Here is a 16,828-nt window from a genome sequence, read left to right on the forward strand (position 1 = left end):
GAAGGAAGGAAGGAAGGAAGGAAGGAAGGAAGGAAGGAAGGAAGGAAGGAAGGAAGGATGGATGAATCTGTCTAAAAATCAGCTTCCTGGGGCACCTTGCTGGTTCAGTCAGTAAAGCGTGCTACCCTTGATCCCAGGGTCATGAGTTTAAGCCCCACACTGGGTGTGGAGCCTACTTGAAAAAAGAAAAAAAAAAAAACAGCTTCCAGAATATTCCTTGGGGCCAGGAAATTAAGACAAATCTCCTGCATCATCAACCTCGATAAACTATATAATTATATTATCCAATCATTCACTTGACGAGTGAATGTCTGCTACATTCTTCACATGCTGGATGCAAAGGATGTGGAGGAGACCAAAGCAGATGCGGCCTGTGCCCTCCTAGAGTTGACAAGACAGCAATGTACCTGAGGTTGCAGAACCTGAGGGCAACACTCCGGATACCTCTCTTCCAGCCTCCAAGTTAATTATCCCCCTTCTGCTATCATGTTCTTGTCTCAGACTGAGTATAATATGATTAGGCTTCAGCTCTGCTCTACTAACATAATCATATATAATTATATTCCTCAAAGATTATACTCCTGTTACCAAAATTAAAATCAGCTTATTACCAAAATGCTATAGGAGCTATCATTAATGGTAGACCACTTTTCCAAATGGCAAATCTTATTTTCACATAATATTTCTCCTTAATTTCCTGTCAAAGAGTAACCTTATCCTTAAATTTAAACAACACTTTGCACTTCCCCCTAGCTTCCAGAGAATGTCCTAAAAAAAAATAAGTCATAATGGAGGGCTGCTAGACAGATGGCCAACCATATTTAGTTATTCCTCACAGGCCATTAAACCAGCTCACTACAGAGCTGAAGCTGGACCAACAAGATTCCTCGCTCGCTCGCTCTCTCCATCCCCGACCTTCTTGAACCTCCCTGAGAGAATGGACTACTAATCTGATTGGGTCAGAGTCCAAAACACTGATTGGACTCGTTTACTGATTTGAGAATTAAATGCCAATTAAACGTGACACACATATATGACTGACACACATATATGACGATCCACACTATCTTGCTCTATGCTCATTTCTCTCACACACGCTCAAAAGGCTGATGTTTGGGTTTTCTGTAGCAGTAGGAAGCCAGTGGGATTTAGGACAAAGGGAGATCCCATGCCTTGGCCTCAAGCTTAAGCAACAGGCTACAACCCAGGATATCAGACAGCTCCACGTGGGTATTTTGGCCAAAAACCCAATTAATAATAATACTTTAAATTTCCCACTTGCCATTGCTCTACTCATGTAAATCTCCTTCAGGAACATCACAAGGAAGAGAACCAACTGAGCTATCATATTCTGATCATTCATTAATAGCCCAAACCTCACCATTACTCTATGGTGTCATTCTCTTGGTATTTAATCATGTACAATTCTGCAGCATTTCCTATATCCAAGAAATAATAAAAGTTTGGTTGGCAACTCAGAAGTCATTTGAACCCTCTAGAGTTGACCCACTGCTCCTATGTATCTCCTGGTTGTTGAGTATGGCAGATAACTAAGAAAGCAAACACAGTGGAAGTTAGATTTCTAAATGACAATGATAACAGTAATAATAATTTTTAAAGGCTAATATTTATTGAGTACTTACTATTTTCCAGGGACATTTTAAGCAACTTATATGTATTAATTACTTTGGTCCTCATAACAAACTTGTGAGATGAGTACTATTATCTCTCATCTTACAGATGAGGAAACCAAGACCCAGAGAGGTAAGTAACTTGCCTAAAGCCATAGTGTTATTAAGCAGCAGACTGGGGATTGAGTCTAGCGTTCTCTTAACTATTTTGTTAAACAATATGATGAGGGGTGCCTAGGTGGTTCTGTCAGTTGAGCATCCAACTCTTGATTTCAGCTCAGGTCATGATCCCAGGGTCTTGTGACCTAGCCCCACATCAGGTTCCACGCTGAGCATGGAGCCTGCTTAAGAATCTCTCCCCCACCCCCCACCGCCCCTCTCCCCTGCTTGCACAGTCTCTCTCTCTCTCTCCCTCTCAAATAAAAATAAATAGTATAATGGTTAAGAGTGATCAAATACAGACTGGTAAATTTTGAGGCTCAGTACCCAAAAGACATCCAAGTCTACGGCCATACCACCCTAAACGCGCCCAATCTCGTCTGATCTCGGAAGCTAAGCAGGGTCGGGCCTGGTTAGTACTTGGATGGGAGACCAAAAGACATCCAAGGAGACCGAGGGCAACATAGATGTGGATCTCAGGAAAGAGATTAGGGCTAGATTTATAAACTTGCAGACTGGACATACTAGGTAGAACGAGGTCACTCTGGAAAACAGTGCTGAGGGAGAAATTGAACAGAATCATGAGAAACAGCAATATTTAAATATTAAATATATAAAAGTTGACACTTTAGGGGCATCTGGCTTGTTCAACCGGTAGAACATGAGACTCTCGATCTTGAGGTCATGAGTTTGAGCCCCACATTGCAGGTGGAGATTACATAAAAAAATAAAATCTTAAAAAAAAAAATAAGTTGACATTTTAGGCCAAACTAATGATGCAGTAGGGTGCTAAATATTTTTGTATGTTATATATACAAAAAATACAGCATATTACAAATCAAAATATATAACAGTTATACCTACTCTATGGGAACTGGATCATAATTCAACTATGACCATAGGTTTACGGTAGCATCTGTTTTTATTGTACTCTTGGTCATATCTAAGTTTTTCATGCTAAATGTTTACACAAGAACACCACCTATCACACTGTTCCTATGAGAAAAAATAATCTGCTTTAAGATCTATCTTAAAGAATGTTTTCCAGGATATAAAGCTGTGAAAAGAAGGATGGCCTAAATATATGACCATCGTTCAATGATTTCAAGATGCATGATGTTTTCCATTTGTACAGCACTGGAACTGAGGCAGGTCCTACAGTTAAACTGTTAACTGTAACAGTTAAATTGTTAGCATTTTTTTCATTCTTAGCCATACATGAAATAATGGCACTTACTACTGATAACATCTTAGATACAATTAACTGTGTCTTTTAGAATACATTTAATTCCACATGTGAGCATACACACTGGTGTAGTTACAGGAAAACTTTCTGACTTCAAGGGGTTTTCAATCTAATGGAAAAGACATAATTAATACTAAGATACAAATGCAAGTAATAAATATTAACACAAGATAAGAGTCTCTTTCCACCATCTTTCAATGCTGCCATAATGCTGCACATGAATGTCCTGGCTCATGCTCTCAAGAGCGTCACCAATGCCAAAAAGAGAGGCAGATACCATGTTATTAGGCCATGCTCCAAAGTCACTGGTTTGTTTATGTCTTTTTTTTTTTTTTTTTTTTTTTTTTTAAAGAGAGAGAGTGTGCACAAGCAGGAGAGGGGCAGAGATACAAGGAGAGAGAGAATCTTAAGTAGGCCCCACGCTCAGCACAGAGCCCGACACAGGGCTTGATCTCACAACCCTGAGATCATGACCTGAGCTGAAATCAAGAGTCAGACGCTTAACTGACTGAGCACCCAGGTGCCCCCATCATCCAGTTTCTAACTATAATGATGAAGCATGGTTACATTGGTGAAATTGAAATCACTGATGTTCACAGATCCGGGAAAACTACTGTGAACCTCACAGGCAGGTTAAACACATGTGGATGATCAGCCCCAGCTTTGATGTGCAACTCAAAGATCTAGGAAAAAAATGGCAGAATAACCTGCTCCTGTCCCATGAGTTTGGTTTCAATGAACTGACAACCTCAGCTGGCAACACGGGCCTTGCAGAAATAAGACAAAAATACACAGGAGCGAAAATCTTGGATTCTTTTTCTCGGGATGTAACACATACAGGCAACTAAAATGCCTCAATGGAGCCCCCCCCCCCAAAATGAAGTGATAAAATGAGGAGGAAGTATAGAACTGAAGAAAAGGTACTTAACTGGTAGGAAATCAGAGTGGCCAAACCAAAAAAATTCCAAGGCAGGTGTCCTAACCACAGTTTTAATTTAGATTAAATCTGGGGCGCAACGGTGGCTCAGCTGGTTAACTGTCCAACTTGGGCTTAGGTCGTGATCTCGCAGCCTGTGAGTTCGAGCCCCGCGTTAGACTCTGTGCTGACAGCTCAGAACCTGGAGCCTGCTTCGGGATTCTGTGTTTCATTCTCTCTCTGCCCCTCCCCAATTTGTGCTCTTTCTCTCAAAAATAGATACTAAAAAAAAATTTGAAAGAGATTAAATCTGATGTAAGAACAACAGGAAGAGGGTAAGGAATAAGTGATACCTTAACAAGAGTAGAAGATGAATAACATGAGGTTATGGTCACGCCACTCTCCTCTAAGAACCAGCAACTATTCTCTAGTTAAAGTAAAGCATTGCTTGAAGATAATCAAAGGGGAAAACATTTTTTAAATCTTCTAGATTTCTCTCCTTTGAACCCCTGCAGTGGTTTCTAAATAAATCTACAAACTCTTTGATACTCTTCTCTTCAAGAGGTGGAGCTAAACTCCCTTCCCTTTGCACATGGGCTGGACTTAGTGACTTGATTTTAACTAACAGAATATGATGGAGGTGATGGTGTATGACTTCTGAGAGTAGGTCAGAAAAGGCATTAAAGATTCCTCTTTGCTTCCTCTCTCTCTCTCTCTCTCTCTCTCTCTCTCTCTCTCTCTGATCGCTCCTTCTGGGGGAAGCCAAATGCAATGTCAGGAGGTCACTCAGGTAACCACACAGAGAGGTCCATGTGGCAAGCAAATGAGGCCTTCTGCCCACAGCCAACTGAGTGAGCCATCTGGAAGCAGACCTTCCAGCCCCAGTCAAGCCTTCAGATGACCACAGTCCCGGCTGACACCTTGACTGCAACCTCAAGAGAGACCTGAAGCCAAAGCCACCCAGCTAAGCCCCTCCCAAACAAATGACCACAGAAACTATAAGATCATATTTACCGTGTTGTCACCAAGTCTTGAGGTAATTTTTTATGCAGAGTACATAACTAATACAACCCCATGGCATTTTGTGTCTCTAAAACACTTATGTTTATCTTCTACAGTTATGTGTATATAGCCAGTACAGACAGTAATTTCTAGAAGGCTGTTCTATTCATCTTTACATGCCTATAAGGCTTACCTCAAAAAACTACACAGTCAAGTACTTGGGATATTTTTTTAATATTTGCTGAAAGATTCTTGCCAGTGCTTACATACTACAGGTGTCCAAAAAAGAAGTGATTAAACCCTAAATGAGAGCAGAACTAGTGGAGTGGGGTGAAAAAGAAAATATTAATTTGACTGATCTGACTTAAAGCTGGAATAAGAAATTACAGATACAACAATCTTAACTCCAGAATGGGCACCTGGCTGGCTCTGTCAGTAGAGCATGTGACTCTTGATCTGGAGGGTCATGAGTTCAATCCCCACGCTGAGTGGAAAGATTACATAAAAAAAAAAAAAAACCAAAACCTCCAGAATGACATTATGTATAAAGTGGAAAAAGCAGTCATTTTGTACCCTTGGAAGTACCGGAATGCAAAGCTTGCTTGAACAGAAACAGTACAGAGCAGCAAAGTTATATAACAGTATCACCCAGAAATTACTTCTTCATTATTAAGGAGAAAAGTGCAAGCCACCTGATTGAGAAAGGATTAATTTTACATGTGTTTCTCAAATCGTTCTTTAGAATATTAGTTTCCATAAGAAGCCCATAAGTATTCTTTGGGGAAGCAAAGAAAACCAACAAACTAAACAAACAAACAAGAAAAAAAAAAAAAAACCTCTGTAAACTATAGGATATTTCTGAGCCTTTAAGGTATCAATAATGTGCATTATAAATTTACTTGACCTCAGAACACTTAAAATATTTGCAGCATATTAGTATGCCATGAATATAGTTTGGGAAACAAGGACTTGGGTAGGCAGGAAGACAGACCAGGTAGGTAGGTAGATTCACAGGAAAAATGTAACAAGACATATGTAATAAAATGATCTCACCTAAAAAAGAGATTTTAAATGACTACCATTTATGACTATGTAGTTTCTTAAAGCAACATAAACTGTTGGATAAGCTATCAAAAGCAACAACAGCCATACCAGATGTCAGGGAAAATAAAGACGGGAAAAATATCAGAGGATATAACAGTAGAAAAAATTCCCTTCCACAGGCCTTGGCTCCGAATACCTCCCATTCCCTCAGCTCCTACTGTGTACCTCAATGAGAGCTGGCTTGAACAGGTGAGCAGCCTGCCATCTGGGGGGCTGGTAGGTAGCTTAAGAAGCGGTCTGGCTCCAAACCCTTAACCAACAGTCTTAGCAGATCTTCTCTCTTGAGAAACGTTAATGAAATATAGAAGAAGTCCTTAGTAGTGGAAGCAGAAGCAGAGGCATAAAGACACAAAGAAACCAGAGATAAAACGGCTGAGTGAATAGCAGAGGATTCGGTGGGCCAGCCCTGGCTGTTTAGTGTCTTGTGCGGAATACCTTCCTTCAGTTAAAAAAGTTAAGTTAGTATATTACTATCCAACCTGAACAACTTTATGTGGTGGCCCAACCAGAGAGAGCAGGCTCACAGAAACATAAAGAGGGGAGGGAAAGAGGACTGATGAGCAAGGGAACATCAACACTGGGTTTAATAAGGCGCATCCAGTTTAAATCCACCTGAAGAATGTTTTCATATACCAAACATCTTTTAAATCAGTGGCGGGAGCCTTTGCATCTCATCGGAATCAAGTAAAACTTTTGTAGTGTGGATACACCTCCCCAGTGCAACCAGATTCTACCTAGGGAGGAAAAGGGTTTCGAGAGCCTCCCCAGGCAGCTGGTCTGAATTCATACATGCAGACACATGCCCACATTCTCACCTGCTCACACTACCCCCAAAGTACATTCACCCCACAAGCAACAAAGAGCTACCACCAGTCTACCTACCCTGCTCCCCACCCCCAGAAGCAACAGGGTCAGGAATCAGACCTCTGGGAGCCTGGTAAACATGTATAGGTGTGAATGAATGTATACGTGCATACTCACAGCACCTGGCTGAGTATGTGTGTGTCCAAGTGTGCTAGAATAGGTTTTTGTATGAAGGGCTCTCCCCCGCTGTTCCAAGACTCTGTCTCGAGATGCTGCAAGGCCAGGCTTGCTCAAAGCTCTCTTTCAGATTAGTACAGGCCCACAAAGTAAATACTGTCCCCTTTAGAGTGGTGTCCTTATGCTACACATAGCCTGCACAACCATACACAGCCCAGGCACTAGGGTATGGCTCAACAAACCCTTCCTGCTGAGGAGGCAACAAGGTAATCTGGTCGCTAAAGCTAGGCAGCATCCTTATCCCTAACAGTATTCCAGCATCCATGAGGCCCATCAGAACCTGGGCTTCTTGTTCTTCTGTGAAGCCTGACTCTCTAGGTGTCCATTTCTGTTCCTCTTTTCTCCCATACGTGAAATGACTTGGAAGATTTTTTTGTTCCTTACAACCAAGTAAGCCTAACCAACACCCTTACAAATCACAAGTATTACCAGTTTTAATTAGGGCATGGCCAGTAACTTCAACTTCCGATGCCAAAGCCCAAGACAAAACAGGCTGTGAGGATTCTTCAAATACCAAGTGGTCTATGAATTAGAAGTCTTTTCATTTTGTAACGTAACCACTTAAGGAAATATTTCACAATTAATTATACTGCTTACAGTTGTTGACACACTGGTAAAGTTTACCAAATGAAAACAATTTTACACTAACACAAATGGGTCGCTTTACAAAAAAACCTATTACATTAGCAGTCCTATCTGATCTATATCTATATCTATATCTACCTATCTATCTATATCTACCTAATATACAGACACATGGCATATCTTACATTACTTACTGTAAGTAATATATTACTTATATATTACAGGTTAATTATGCAAATCACAATTCCAACCAAAACCTCATTCTAGTAAATATATATATATATATTTTTAACATTTATCCATTTTTGAGAGATAGAGACAGAGCATGAGCAGGGAAGGGGCAGAGAGAGGGAGACACAGAATCCGAAGCAGGTTCAAGGCTCTAAGCTGTCAGCACAGAGCCCGACGCGGGGCTTGAACTCACGAAATGCAAGATCATGACCTGAGCCGAAGTCACACGCTCGACCGACTGAGCCACCCAGGCGCCCCCTAGTAAATATATTTAGTATTTGAGCATGTCTGAGTTATTTGTGGTCAAATGTTCACTAAAATGGCTTAAGCAATATTAACCATTTCCTAATACATAAATGCTCATTTTTCCTCACTATTTTAAAAAACACTAGAACTGTCGGACAAGAAACCAAGCACCAGCCAACAGGCACACCAAAATCACACTTAAACAGGACAAGCAAGCTACAAATTTGGAATAATCACCAAGATACTACTAATAATTAACAATCACTTAAATATGATTCAAGAGGAATTCCTAGTTGTTGAAAAACTCTATGATCAGCTAGAGCACAGTGTTATCAGAAAGTGAATATGTAAAACAATAGTGTAATGTTTCAGGGTGTGTATGTGTGTGTAACGAAGTTCACAGCTATGTTACACTAACGACTCTAAACATCTGAATTTTCTGCTATCTTAGCCTTTAAATCAACTGCAAAAGCAGCTGCCAAAAGCAGTTAGTAGGAAAGCACAGCATTCCCAGAAGAATTCAGTATACACAACTTATTTTACTACTTGAATGTTTGATTACTGATATTTGAGCAAGATGTTAAAGATTCAAAACTAATTTTAAAAGTAATGAGTGGGGGCGCCTGGGTGGCTCAGTCAGTTAAGTGTCTGACTTTGGCTCAGGTCACGATCTCACAGTTTGTGGGTTTGAGCCCCGCGTTGGGCTCTGTGCTGCTGACAGCTCGGAGCCTGAAGCCCGCTTCGGATTCTGTGTCTCCCTCTCTCTCTGCCCCTCCCCTGCTCACACTCTGTCCCTCTCAAAAATAAACAAACATAAAAAAAAAAACTTTTTAAATAATAAAAGTAATGAATGCTTATTAAATCCATAATGATCTTCAACAGGCACTGGTTTTAGAAGGGCATAGGTCATATTCTTGTATGTGTGTGTTTAAGGCACCTGGCATGTTTCTGTTCAATAGTACGTATAATTATTGCAGGACCTGACAGTAATTACCGCGCCACTTTTTAAAAATGTTTTGACTGACCACCAGGCCAAAATTGAAAAAGTACAATTTATTTCTTGTACAATTTATTTCTGGCACATTTATTTCTTGATTTGGACTACCTTTTTGTTGTGAACCTTTCTGTTGTGAATTACTCTAGTCACCTTGCAACAAAACACTGGCAGAGAATATAATGGATTGAAATGACCAGACTCTATTCCTACTGAATAAATAATACATTTGAACTGTTCACACTTCACTGTAAAAGATATACAACTTTAGGGGTTACACTCTAAGTTGTGAAAGCAAAGTGGATCAGAAATCACATTCCTTAGAGCAGCCAGTCTGGAACAGAAGATGTTTATTCTATGCTGTCGCCCTTGCCTCTGCAAACCTCTCTCTCTAGCAATTCACTACATTAAAACAATTGAGATGGGGTAGGATGTGTGATAATAAAAATCCTTCCAGGCATTTATCAAACAAATTATCTCTGAAACTACACCTTGGATTAGAAGTCTTTAAGCAGGAATTTGGCCTTCTGTGTCAATCTGTGCACATGCTCATTTCACATTTTCTCTTGTCTGTGTTTTTTTTTCTTAACCTATTTCATAGAATAAGTCGTCCTATCAGACTTAATTTTATTTGTTTATACGGCAATTGAAAACAACATTATTGCAACACAACACTATGACATCTGCAAAACTGCTGATTTTAGTGAGTTCCTCTCCCCCCCATCTCACCCCACAACTGCATTTAATCCCAGAAGAAAACCCCTGGGTCCAGTGCAAGGATTTTTCTTTTCGATAGAGCAGTTCTTTTTGATTTTTTACTAATAATACTGAAAACTTTTTTTGTAATGTTTTATTTATCTTTGAGAGAGACAGAGACAGACCACAAGCGGGGGAGGAGCAGACAGAGAGAGACAGAGAGACAGAGAGAGAGAGAGAGAGAGAGAGAGAGAGAGAGAGACAGAATCCAAAGCAGGCTCCAGGCTCCAAGCTGTGAGCACAGAGCCCAACGCAGGACTTGAACCCATGGGAGATCATGACCTGAGCCGAAGTCAGGACGCCCAACCGACTAAGCCACCCAGGAGCCCAGACACTGAAAACTTTTTAAAGACTGCTAGTGTATGTACAGTTTCCAACACCAAGAACCCAAATAAATCCCTTTAAATTTTGTTTAATATTCCAAGACAAACTATATTTCTCATCAGAGTATCAATTCAAAAGGGTCCTTAGAAATCACTATATGTAAATACTGATGATAATAGAACAAATTGTCATAACTCAGCCAATAACACATAAAGCCTCAACGCACCAGTACCAGTCAAAGGGCATCTGTATCAGCAGCTCAGGGAAGTGGCATTTGCAGGAAGGCACTACAATTGCGTTCAAAAGAAAATCATTAGGCCTCAGCCGTTACTCCCCTCCCCCGTTCTCTTCGTCAAGATCCTTGGAAGCAATTAACCAGTAGAAGGTGCTATTCTGCAACCCACAGTATTCACACCAACCTCCATCCTTGGCCCAGAGCTGGTTTTAACCCAGGTGGACTCTGTCATCCTATTCCTTGTCCAGTATTCAAGGAATTGCCTCTCTACACCACTCCCCGCCTTCCGCACAAAGAAAAAACCAGATCTTCTTTAATAACCCCTATTTACAAAACAAAACTAAACATGACAGTTCCATAGCCGGCATACCTGATTATCAACCATCAGGCCACTAATATGTCAAAACACACAGACACTCAAATACAATTTTCGTCATCTTAACTGAAACAATCCACCACTGCTACCTAGAAAAGACCCTGGTCATATTCACTACAGTAAGAGTCAACAGAACAAATCACTGTCCTCACCAAAGTCAGGGGCAATGAGGAATAGGAAAGCAGACTATAAGGCCGCGACGTAGAAAGAGGAATTTTATCTTTACGTACACAAAAAAGAAAGAGCGGCAGAAACTAGAACTGCAAAGGAAAGAAGGCAGGTGGAGAAGAGGAGTCTCTGAACATGTTTGAGAGTGTCCTTTAGTTTCTAATATACTCTTCTGCCTCTTACAAGGTTGCAAAAAAAGGCCAGACATGAGATGGGTGAAAGAAAGCTGAAAAAGAAAAGCGTCCACCCTTCCCCCATCTTCTCTCCTCTCTCCCAAAAAGAGCTGTGTTTGTCTGTGCAAACCTAGTCCCAAATATGGGAGAGAGAGAATGAATGTGTGTATGGAAGAACAATGAGCCCTCAGCCTGGTATTGTGTGTGTGTGTGTGTGTGTGTGTGTGTGTGTGTGTGTGTGTGTGTCTGCCTCTGCCTCTTTTCCCTTCGACCTCAACAACAACAGGGAGGGCTGGAAGGCAGCTCTCCATGCAGGCCATCAAAATCAAAACTGGTTTATGATTTACGGGGGAATTAACTCAGCAAGCAAATCCATGGAAGGAAATCGCTACCCAAAGATGATTTTATTATTGTATAGATCCATCCTGTCTCCCCTCCCCCAACAGACTGAGACTAAAGAAACCAGTGCACACCAGACAAAAAGGTCTCTCTTTCAATGGAAAGCAATTATCAAAACTGTTTCTTATCTAAACACAGGATGCATTCATTTGTGTTCCACGAAAATGTTTTTTTGCAATTCGCCAACTTTCCCTTTTACTAGTTATCTTTTCTGGGTTTAAAAAATTTGCTTTGGGGAAAGCTATTTCAGGATTCATACAAAACTACTTTCTAAATGTCCCTTAAAATAGTAACACACACTGAAACATTTAAAGCACCCAGTTTCTCAAGGACACATTTTGCTTAAATCAATGTTTGAAGTCTGTAATCCAGAAAAAAAACTGTAAGCAAACCTTGGAAAAGAGGCAGAGGAAAATGACAATTCAACAATGAATCATTTTGTTTTCCTTTCAACAACTTCTCAAGCAACCAGTTTCAAAGGAAACCTGCAATACTTTCCCCCTCCCCGCGCACACACAGGCACACGCACGCGCACGCACACACACACACACACACACACTCACAATCTATGTAAAACTACCTCTCTTCCTTTCCAAAACCTTAAAAAAATAAAAATAAAAATAGAAGCCACTCTCTTTCACAGAGCAAAACTCGAACATGGTAGTAAGAATCCTATTCTGCTCCAAGTGATTTTGGGTTAGTAATCACACAGAACAGAGAACTGGAGATTTAGAACACAAAGAAGGAATCTCTCCCTAATGGGAAAATGATACTTTAAGAAAAGTCCTCCCCCAAGACCCCCAAATCCACAAACATTCAAGAAATGTACACTGTGGGTCTTTGACTTCCTTTCCTTTCCCCCACTACCCCCCACCCCCAGTTCGGCCAATAATTCAGTCACATGAAACAGTTTAACCTCAGACAAGTCAAACAAGAGCATGAATAAGCAGCAGAGAGAGAACAGGGGTCAGCAGGCGAGTGGGACAGTGACCTGGCCCGCACAGGGCCGAAGAAGTCCCCGGCCCTTTATGCCCGCCCCCCCACCACCACCACCGGGCGCGCGCGGCTCGCACGCCGGCCTGCCCTTCCCGGCTCCCGGCGGACCGGGGCGTCCACGCCGGCCCCCTGCCACCCCATGTCCGTGCCCAGGACGAGGGGCCAGGAGAGAAGGTGGCCGCCACGCGCCGGCAACTTGGACACTTACCTTCCCCGGATGCGCTACACCATCAATGGAGGTGTGTTCGGCCGGCTCCCGGGAAAGTGGGGGACGGGGCGGGAGGCCCGCGGGGCTGGGGGCCGCCGGGCTCGGGCCAAGGAGGGGGCCGGCCGCGGGGACAGGGCCGGGGGCTGCAGGGGCTTCCCTCCCGTGACCTCGGGGGCGGTCTCCACTAGCTCCCTGCTCCTCGCTCGGCCGGTCCTTCAGGAGCGGGAGCCCAGGATCATGTCTGGTTTTGTTTTTCTGAGGGCGAGGGGCTCCCTGAGGATGATGGTGATTTTTTTTTCCTCAACTAGGAGAGAAAATGAGGCAGAGACAAGGTGGGAGGCGAACGAGGGGAGAGCACGGGGGAGGCGGAGGCGGGGGCGAGACCCGAGTCGGGCGAGCGTCTCGGGCGTGCGGGAGGAAGAGGAGGCTGGGAGCGCGGGGGGCGGCTCGCGAGCGTCTGTGGGAGCAGCGGCGCCTCGGCGATGGTGGCCGAGCCGCGGCGGGGCTGCTGCACCGACCCGCCGCCCACTCCGCGCTCGGGCCCGGCCCACCTCGCAGTATCGCGCCTCGCCATTGGCGCATCCGGAAGTGACGCGCGCGGAGGCCGGGCCAATGGAAAGCGGAGGGCGGGCGGAGGGGCGGGACTTCTTGCGTTCTATCTCTTTCTCTGTCTCTGTCTCTGTCTGTCTCTCTCTCTCTCTCTCTCTCTCCCTCTCTCCCTCTCTCCTTTTTTTTTCCTTTCTAATAAAAAGAGCAGAAGAGAAGGAGGGGAGCGGCCGCGCTGTGCGGTGCCGACGCCAGGGCACGGGCTCGAGCGCGCGCTCCGGGCGGCGGCCTGGCGGTGGGCTGGGCCCCCCACCCGGGCGCGTCTTTGTGCGCTGCCGGGGTCGCGGCGCGCTGCGGGCAGGTCCCCGGGCCGACCGCCCAGGGTCCCGTTGCTCTCGTTATTATCAGGGTCACAATTTGCCTTTTCAGCCACTTCAGACGCGGACTCCTATCCCGGGGCCGGGGGGGAAGGGGTGGGGGGGGCGGGGGACACGGAGCGGGTTGCAGCGATTCGCTTTAAGGACCCTTTCGAAATTCCGATGAGAAGGAACGTTTTCAAAATAAGTCTGTGGCAGAAGATTAAGAAAGAGTAAAACGAAATTCTCAGATCGCGCTGCTCCTTTGAAAAGAATATAGCAAAGATGAAAAGGGTGGAAAGTCTCATCAAGGAATAAAGAAGGGACTAGAACCCCAGTCGCAGAGGGAATTTTAGACAGAGAGCAGTGTGCACAACCCTATGCCGTAAGTTTCACACAAAACATCCAAATACCACCTTTTTTTCTTTGAGAAGCGTAGTATTCTGTCCCACTTCCCGAAAGGCTGGTAATCACGGGGTCTACGGTGCTGTAAGGGGAGAGAGGGGCAGGCCAAATGTTCATATCCTAGTTAATATAATTTATAGGAATGAGGGGTTTGGAAATTTTAATTATGACTAGCAGTTTTTGAAATGCATATCATGTTTATTGAGTTCTTTCACACACCCTGGCATGAATCCAGGGCGAATCATCAACCTATTGTTGGTTGGTTAATATACTGTAAATGCTATTGGTGTCCTTATACCATACACTCTCCCTGGAGTTCAGATCTGTATATAATAGAATAATTAAGGGATAGAACACATGCAAAATAATTCACTCATCTATTTCAAATAAAGTGATAATTTTCTCTTTGGAATATCTATTGAGATTATAATTTCCACATCCAGCAGTTTCTTTTAAGAATAATTTGGACTAGCAGATATTATTGGACTGTGACCCAAGAGAGCTAAAAACAAATAGGTCTGTGCGGTTACCTTTCTGAGTAACTTCCAGCAGGAAAAACCCTGTCTTGCTGCAATTCCTGCAGCTATGAAATGGGAAGAGTAGTTAGTAGCTCATTATATATCTAATAATGTGAGAACCGAATTTTACAGCATAATAAATTTCAGTAAAGGCTCTGGACATCCTAGATACGGATGGAACTATTCGACATCAGTTTGGAAATAATGAGGAGTAAAGGGTATTAGATGGCTTCAGTTCCCATCAAAATCTACGTTTACAAGAGCACTCTTTCTAATAAAGCTTCAGCCCTGTGGTGGGCAAATGGACCACCGTTTTTCAGAAGATGCCTGTGAATCCTACGCTACCATTCAGCGGAGAGGAGAGACCCTCTCATGATCAGGAAACCACATTTATTGTAGTATTAGGGCTTGCCATCACTTCATTTATTTAAAAAACCGTAGATGGGGCGCCTGGATGGCTCAGTCGGTTAAGCGGCTGACTTCGGCCCAGGTCATGATCTCGCGGTCCGTGAGTTCGAGCCCCGCATCGTGCTCTGGGCTGACAGCTCAGAGCCTGGAGCCTGTTTCCGATTCTGTGTCTCCCTCTCTCTGACCCTCCCCTGTTCATGCTCTGTCTCTCCCTGTCTCAAAAATAAATAAATGTTAAAAAATAAAAAAAATAAAAAACCATAGATTAAGGGGCCCCTGGCTGGCCCAGTCAGTAGGGGCATGCCACTCTTACTCTCAGGGTTGTGAGTTTACGCCCTATGTTGGACAAAGAGCCTACTTTTTTTTTTTTTTTTTTAAGTGATCAATTTTATCTTCAACATACCTTCTTTTTTTTTTTTTTAATTTTTTTTTTCAACATTTTTTTTTTTATATTTTTATTTTTGGGACAGAGAGAGACAGAGCATGAACAGGGGAGGGGCAGAGAGAGGGAGACATAGAATCGGAAACAGGCTCCAGGCTCTGAGCCATCAGCCCAGAGCCTGATGCGGGGCTCGAACTCACGGACCGCGAGATCGTGACCTGGCTGAAGCCGGACGCTTAACCGACTGCGCCACCCAGGCGCCCCAAGAGCCTACTTTTAAAACATGTAGATTTAGGAGTCTCAAGATTTCACATTGTTACAAAGCATAACATTATGATATCGCGCCATAAAATTAGCAAACTAGGTCTCTTTAACTGCAAAATCTCATGCAAGAATTGTGGTCCAGCTGTAAAGCTGGAGAGTACAGCCTTCCTGAGAGGCTGATAATGTAATAACAATACATCTTAATAAGGAAAACTATTAAACCATTGATTGAAAGCTTACTACATCCCAAGCACCGTGCAAAGCATGTTGTATTCCTTGGTCCACTTAGTCCTGACAACAGCCCATGAAGTGTATTATTATCTCCATTTTAAAGGTCAAGAAACTGGGGCTTGGGGAAGTTAAATAACATGGTCAAGGTGAAAGAGGTCAAATATCTAGTGGGGTTTTTTTTCCCCGCTATGAAATTAGAATGCATTTCCTAAATAAATCTCTTTTCAGCAAGCTTTAGAAAATGGGGATTACTTTTGGTTATTGAATTTAAAAATATCAAGAAGGATTTTTGTTAGTTATTTTGTGTATCTTACTAGAGGTAGAAGTGATTTTATTTTGTATGCAGAGGTCACATCAGAAATATAATACCATTATTTCAAAGAAGCTGGGAGAGGAGTGCCTAGGTGGCTCAGTCGGTTAAACTTCCAACTCTTGGTTTGGTATCAGGTCATGATCTCATGGTTGGTAAGTTCAAGCCCCAAATCGGGGTTCACGCTGCCAGTGAGGAGCCTGCTTGGGATTCTCTCTCTCCCTCTCCCTCCCTCAGCCCCTACCCCAACTGTGAATGCGCTCACTCACTCTCTCTTTCTCTCTCTTGCTCTCAAAATAAATAAACTTAAAAAAATAAATAAAAGAAGCCAGGAGAAAGAGGGATTATTTAATAAGTGGTGTTGGGACAACCAGATAACTATATAAGAAAAAAAATGCTGAAAAAAATGTTTTAACTAGATTTATGTTACTCCTTTTTTTTTTTAAAGTTTATTTATGTATTTTGAGAGAGAGAGAGAGAGTGTGTGCGAATCCAAAGCGGCTGTACACTGTCAGCCCAGAGCCCAACATGGGATTCAAACTCATAAACCATGAGATCATGACCTGAGCCGAAATCAAGACTCGGACACTTAACCAACACAGCCACCCAGGCACCCTA

General features: G+C 43.0%; 1 protein-coding gene across 3 annotated transcripts in view; it reads right to left on the reverse strand.

Annotated features, from left to right (window-relative positions):
* RERE (arginine-glutamic acid dipeptide repeats) overlaps positions 1 to 12,936 on the reverse strand; it is a 423,431-nt gene extending 410,495 nt beyond the window's left edge. For all 3 annotated transcript variants that reach the window (XM_086715575.1, XM_086715574.1, XM_086715568.1), the window contains exon 1: positions 12,791 to 12,936. The gene's annotated coding sequence lies outside the window, so the exon portion shown is untranslated. The remainder of the gene's footprint in view (positions 1 to 12,790) is intronic.
* Between the last annotated feature and the right edge of the window lie 3,892 nt (positions 12,937 to 16,828).

The sequence above is a fragment of the Puma concolor genome, chromosome C1 (assembly GCF_028749965.1).
Source record: "Puma concolor isolate L17-30 chromosome C1, mPumCon1.1.hap2, whole genome shotgun sequence".
In the NCBI taxonomy this organism is placed as follows: Eukaryota; Metazoa; Chordata; class Mammalia; order Carnivora; family Felidae; genus Puma; species Puma concolor.